Genomic DNA, 6,723 nt, shown 5'->3' with positions numbered 1-6,723 from the left:
GTGGGGCCTAGTGTCCCATTTGCAATGAGTGTGTACGTCAGGGACTCTGTCATCGACCCTCAACTCTTGACTTTCAGGCTCAGGTACCATAACAGTCACTTCTTCCCTTGGTAATTCTGCATCCCCTGAACTCTCCCCCGACTGGGGACAGAAAGAGATTTGTGGTTGATGCAAACGGATGTTCGGCCTTACAGGCAGTAGAAGCCAATTAGAATAGGTTTTGGCAGTCCCTCTTTCATTATAGAAAAGTCTGGACAGTTTACCTTGGATACAACACAGATGACATAACAGCAAACAGTTCGTTTTACATGGATGTAAAAGTGGAAACAGATGTGTGAATGTAGTCTTATTCTGATTCAATTGAGGTCTCCTTTTTGATTAAGAATCAAGCTGCTGCACTACGAGCAGCCTTATCATGATGCCTAGTAAGGTGTTATACAATAATATTTATTTTTTTAAGGACCCAAAACAGATTACATTATTGCCTGCTGAAGCTCATAACTATTAAATGTGTATGAGGACCCCCGACTCTTCCCGATAAATAGAAAAGTAGTAAAAGCATTGAATGTTTCTAGAGAAAGAGTTGGAGCCAAATTTCACAAAGAGACACAGACTGAACTACCTGGACGTAGCAGGAGGAAGCCATCATTGGCAGCCACCAAAATCTTGAGGAGGCAGGTGTTCGAAAACCCTCAAGTGACTGCAAAAGACCTGCAGCAAGATTTGATTGCTGCAGGCTCTGAGGTTTCACAGTAAGATGCACAATAAACGCTGAAAGTCTTCATTCTCGTACTCCAAGAAGTACACCTATATTGACAAAACACAAGAAAAGTTGGCTCCAATGTAATGAAAACATTATAAATAAACTACTGAAGTTTTGGGATACTGTTCTTTGGAGGTGCTGAAACAAAACTGGAACTTTTTGAGCCTATGGATCAGCAGTATTTCTGGAGTAGGAAAAATGAAGCATAAACTGATGTGAGGAAACTGAAGTTTGGGTGGCATTGGACTTTCCAACAGGACAATGATCTCTAACATATATTATAGCCCACCAAGGCTTGGATTGAGAAGAGGTCCTGGAAAATTCTGGAGAAGCCGTCACAATCACTTGACTTGAGCCATGTAGAAAATCTTTGGTGAGATTTAAAGAAGGCGGTTGCAGAACACATACTCAAGAATATTAGTGAACTGGAGGCCATTGCCCATAAAGAATGGGCTAAGATTCCTCAGGAACACTGACAGAAGTTAATGTCTGACTATGCAACTTGATTGCAGCAGGTCATAACAGCGAAAGGGGCTCCACCAAGTACTATTTTTGTCATGAAAGGGTTGAATAATTCTGAGATTTCAGTAATCATTACATGTGGCATTTAGTGATGAATTTGGATAAAGCAATTGTTATATTGGGCAACCCAGTGGCTCATTGGTTAGCACTGTTGGTTTGAAGCACTGGAGTCCTGGGATCAAATCCCACCACGGACAACATCTTCAATGAGTGTGTATGTTCTCCCCGTGTTTGTGTGGGTTTCCTCCGGATTCTCTGGTTTCCTCCCACTCTCCAAAGACATAATGATAGGGAATGTAGATTGTGAGCTCCAATGGGGACAGTGATGATAATGTCTGTAAAGTGCTGCAGAATAATGGTGAAATATAAGAAAAGAAACAAAGTTGTTTTATAAAGTTGTTCTTGTTTGATTGTTTTTTTGCAAACAGCAGAAAGTTTGAAAATTTTAATAAGAATCCTAATTTGCAGTGGGGGTGAATAGTTTTGTTTGAAACTGTAGATTTTCCAGCATATTCAGAGTTAACAATTCTCCTCTTACATATAGACAAGAAGGAAGTTACCAACCACCCCAGGTGTTGTAGGTTTCAGCACATATGTGGAATGTGTCGCTATAAAAAAAGGTCTGTAAAATGAAAAAGATTAATATTTGTAGGTAACACACAACACAGTTCTTATACTCTCAGTTTGGTAACACCACATGGCTCACTTATATAACATAGTAGGATGGCGATGCTGTTGTTCTTCTATGTATTAAGTAGTAGTAAACATTAACAAGTCAGTGAACTACTATTAGTATGTAATTTGATCTCAACGAAAAGTTGAATCCAGGTGCTTCAGGTTATGTTGGGTTATTGTATGAACACAGGGGGGTTGTGGTGTTTGGCATGTGATACCTATGATCTCATTCTGAATACTATGATAATCTTTATTAGCCATCTTCTGCTTTCCTGCATTTTTTTCTACAGAAAAGAAGCAACATGTTATTAGAATGTTTACTATCTGCGGTCAAATAAATGTGATAAATTGTACCCTGGGACACTCAGATCTCTATAAGATCATATGAGAAATTAACAAGAACATTTTAATATATGTTGTTAACCAAATCCATTATCCAGCAACTACATCTGCAACCGCTGCCTCTCTAGCAGTGGGGACACCGCAACTCCCATCATTGTTGTCAAGGCTAATCTTACTAAAGCTATAGAGATACTGACTGTGGACAACCGTTGTAAGGGCTTGTTCATAATTAGCATTTTTTTTTTGTTTTTTCCTGCATTTTTGGTGCTAAAAAAAGCAGCGTTTTACAGTAGCAGCACAGTATTTCTAAAATCTCATTTCACATGATGTTTTTTTCTCCTTCCATATTTTTGTGCTGCTGTGTGTTTTCTTAAAACAGCAGAATAGTAATTCTTTTAGCATTTTTGCCTATTTTTTTTTTACTCATTCCATTGAATGCATCAAAAACGCATTAAAAATGAGTGTAATGTACATAGCATTTTTCATGTCAACATTTTAGCAAAAAAGCACTGTGTGAACATACTGTAACAGTATAGACAACTGTTGTCTTAGATGCAGTGACGTAACTAGAGCCTGATGGGCCCGAGGTGCAAGATTTGGACCTGCCCCCAATCCTGATTATACATATAATATAGTTCCTCCGTCCTTGTATATATGGCTCTCATCCTGGCCCCATCCTTGTCCTCCATATAGTATAATGCACAGCCCATAGTCCTCCCTATAGTATAATGCACCCCCCATAGCCCTTTATATAGTATAATGCACCCCCATATTCCTCCATATAGTACAGTATAATGCACCTCCATATATAATACACAGCCCATAGTCCTCCATATTAGTATAATACACAGCCTATATCCTTCATATAATATAATGTACAGCTGATAGTCCTCCTTATAGTATAATACAAAGCCTATAGTATAATGCACAGGTCATAGTCCTCCATATAGTATAGTGCACCCCATAGTCCTTCATACAATATAATGCCTCTTCAAAGTCCACCATGTAGTATAATGCACCTCCATAATAATATAATACACAGCTCATATATTTCATATAATATAATGCACAGCCCATAGTCATCCATGTAGCATAATGCACAGCCCATAGTCATCCATGTAGTATAATACACAGCCCATAATCATCCATGTAGTATAATGCACAGCCCATAGTCATCCATGTAGTATAATACACAGCTCATAGTCATGCATGTAGTATAATACACCGTCCATAGTCATCAATGTAGTATAATGCTCAGCCCATAGTATTGCTGCGCACGAACCCAATGTGCGTATTTGCTGGCGTCGACAGGCCCCTCACCCGCTGGGCCCGGTAGTTACTCCCCTGCTTAGATGTATTTAGACAATTGAAGTAGCTAAGATTATAATTGACTTTAAGGGGTATTCCCATCTCCAAAATACTATCCCAATGTGTAGTAGGTGTAATAATAATAATTTTACCAAATACCTCCACTTAGAAATGTAGTATAGTTCTTCTAATTCACTATGTCACTTACCCCATGTTCAGGGCATTGCAGTTCAGGAATTTCTAGATGGCTTGCAGCCCTGTTACTTACTATTTAGGGAATGTAAATTAAAATGGAAAATATTCTGTTTTTACAGAAAGAACTAAATAAAAATATTCCAAATTTCCAATATTAAAGTGACAGAGAGAACAGCCTTCCCTCCCTGCTTCTGTCTTGCTAGAGTAATTTCACGGCTGCTAGTAGGGAGGCAGTCTTAGCCTAAGGGATACTTATACATAGGTTTTTTTTGACAGAGGTGTTGTGTAGCCTGTACGCTGAAATGCCATATATTAGGAATCTAGTATTTCTGCATTAGCATTATCCCGCTCCATTGCCCCCAGTATTCCTGCTGGATTATGCTCTCTGGACCCTGTTTGCTGCGATTCCCAGGAATGTGCCGACAGTACAGGTAAAGTTTAATATTGTCAGTGTCATAGTAGAAAATGGAACTCACTCGTTTACTTTCTGGCGGTTGGAAAATTCTGCATTCATTAAAGTGAAAGGCGTAAATTATGACTTTATAAATGAAGAAAGTATAAACCAACCTGGGGTAATGCGGCTGCTTTGTAACAACAACAATTCTCGGTATGTATTCATAGCCACAACATGCTCTAAAAACTGTATTTTCACAATGGCTAGAAAGACTGTTCTCAGACTGTGAATTAAATTGTCTGCTGGGAGTTGTAGTTTTTTAACACCCACAATGCCGCAATGTGCAGCTGCTAGTTGGGAGCACAAGCTGCACACTGCTGAGCTAAAGCATTGCTGAAATATTTAGAACATTTGTAAATCTATTATCTTAATCAGGATCACTACTTTCCGTGATGTTCATATTTTATTTTGCACGGCTTAGGATGGTAACATGTGGATTGCATTCATACCTTGCATTAAGACTTGTGAATTTCTCAAACTCCAGGTAAAGATTAACTTACTGTTCGCCTTACCTGGGGATACAATTTATTGTACATTTCTGGCATTTCAATGTATTAACGGAATTGTAGTATTATTGTAGAATTTAGTCCTGTAGTCGATAATCACTATTGTTGTTTTACATTTGTGTGATTTTACTTTCAACCATAAAATGTAATTTTGTGTATATTGTAGTTATTGTAGTTATTGTAACTATATCAATATAGCTGCTTCAGGGAATCTGTCAGTACGATCAGCCCTCCTAAGCCAATTATATGAGCAGCCACTTTGCCATAATTATCATTTCTGCAATGCAATAGACGCACAATTACAGGGCTGCGAATAAAAATAAAATCACACAAATGTAAAGCAATAAAGTGATTATTAACTACAGGTCATAATTCTATAATAATACTACAATTCCGTTAATACATTGAACGGTCATATGTTACATGGCTCAAATGTACAATAACTTAAAGCTCATTTACATACTAAAAAAATATGGATTTCCCTGGAATAAAACATCGGATCGCAGATATCAAGGTGTAATTTTTTTCCACTTCCTATGGCCTGCATACCCATATAGTCGGCTTAGGAGGGTTGATCCTACTGTCAGATTCCCTTTAGTGTCCTTGCAGAGTTTGGGTCCATTTTGCGGACAATCTTCCGATTTTCATCTAGAAAAAAAACAGATGATTTTTATCTGTATTGTCATCCATACGGCATCCTTTTTTTATGCATCAGCAGTTATTAAAATGTCTTCAGAATGATGACTGGCCGCACCAGGACCAGTGGACTTTGGATTCAAGACTGGTCGCACCAGCACCAGGGGACAACGTTTAGGCACTGGCTGCACAGGGACCAGGGATTTGGGTTTGGAACACTGGCCGCAACGGGACCAGGGATTTGGGTGCAGTATACTAGCCACACCGGGAACCACGCCGCGGGGCCGGGGCAGTGAGTATGCCGGTGTCTCTGCATGGTGAGGGAAGGAGAGCCATGAGGGGACGCCGGCAGCTGCATTACACACTTCACTGGCATTACACACTGCACTTTGCTTTTTTCCATTTTCAGTACATTATATGATAAATTAATTTCATTCAAATCTACAACTTGTCTAACAAAAAACAAGCCCTTATGTAGCCATGTTGATGTAAAAATAAAAATGTGTGGCTCTTGGAAGAATCAAAGAAAAAAACAAAAAAATTGCAAAAATGAAAAATCACCTGGTTGAGAAGGGGTTAGAATGTATCTTTGAGTAGATATGTATTAAAAACCCAACATACAAAACAATATAATAAATATTTATAAGAATGCATGAAAGATCAACACTGCCTACAGAAGGCCCTCAAAATAGCAGAATGATACCAGGATGTACTCACAATTACTGGAGACACTTTCCCGGTTGAGCGGTTTAATCTTAAAGAAGCCCTACAATGAACTTTTTTTTCTCTAAATTTATTTATAAAGTGCCTTGAAAAAGTATTCATACCCAGTGAACTTTTCTAGATTTTTTCACATCACACCCACAAACTTAAATGTATTTTATTGGGATTTTATGTGATATACCAACACAAAGTAGCAAGTATTTGTGAAGTTTAAAGGACAGAAGAGGAAGAGTTTATAATCCATGTGTGCCTGCAAGCTTGTTTGTCTCTGCTTCTTTTAGTCTTAAGTTAGTTGCTAGTTAAGTTACTGCTAGATCTGAACACGAACTTTCCTATATATCTACACAGAGCTAAGGGAAAGGCACTTGTGCAGATTTATTGAAGTGCCATATTTTTAAAACTACCTGGGCAGTTAAACATGGCAGTTGGACAGGGCAGGAGACAGGTAAGACATGCAAGACATTTAAAAAGTCCTGTTGTTTGTATTGCAAAAATATATTCACCCTGTATATTTGTATAATTTATGTTGTAGCTGCTTCAGTCACTCAAATCCATTACCCTTTCACACTCTGTGCACACCATCCATATCAGCCCCTCTT

General features: G+C 38.4%; 1 protein-coding gene across 1 annotated transcript in view; it reads left to right on the top strand.

Moving 5' to 3' along the window:
• The first annotated feature begins 4,077 nt into the window (after positions 1-4,077).
• Positions 4,078-6,723, top strand: part of STARD13 (StAR related lipid transfer domain containing 13) — a 536,983-nt gene continuing 534,337 nt past the window's right edge. Inside the window, exon 1 of the mRNA XM_073662518.1 lies at positions 4,078-4,236. The gene's annotated coding sequence lies outside the window, so the exon portion shown is untranslated. The remainder of the gene's footprint in view (positions 4,237-6,723) is intronic.

This window comes from Phyllobates terribilis, unplaced genomic scaffold (assembly GCF_046119375.1).
Source record: "Phyllobates terribilis strain yellow unplaced genomic scaffold, ASM4611937v1 Scaffold_2__4_contigs__length_985480577, whole genome shotgun sequence".
Classification (NCBI taxonomy): domain Eukaryota; kingdom Metazoa; phylum Chordata; class Amphibia; order Anura; family Dendrobatidae; genus Phyllobates; species Phyllobates terribilis.
The sequence above is the reverse complement of the archived record's forward strand: the minus strand, read 5'-3'. Positions and strand labels throughout refer to the sequence as shown.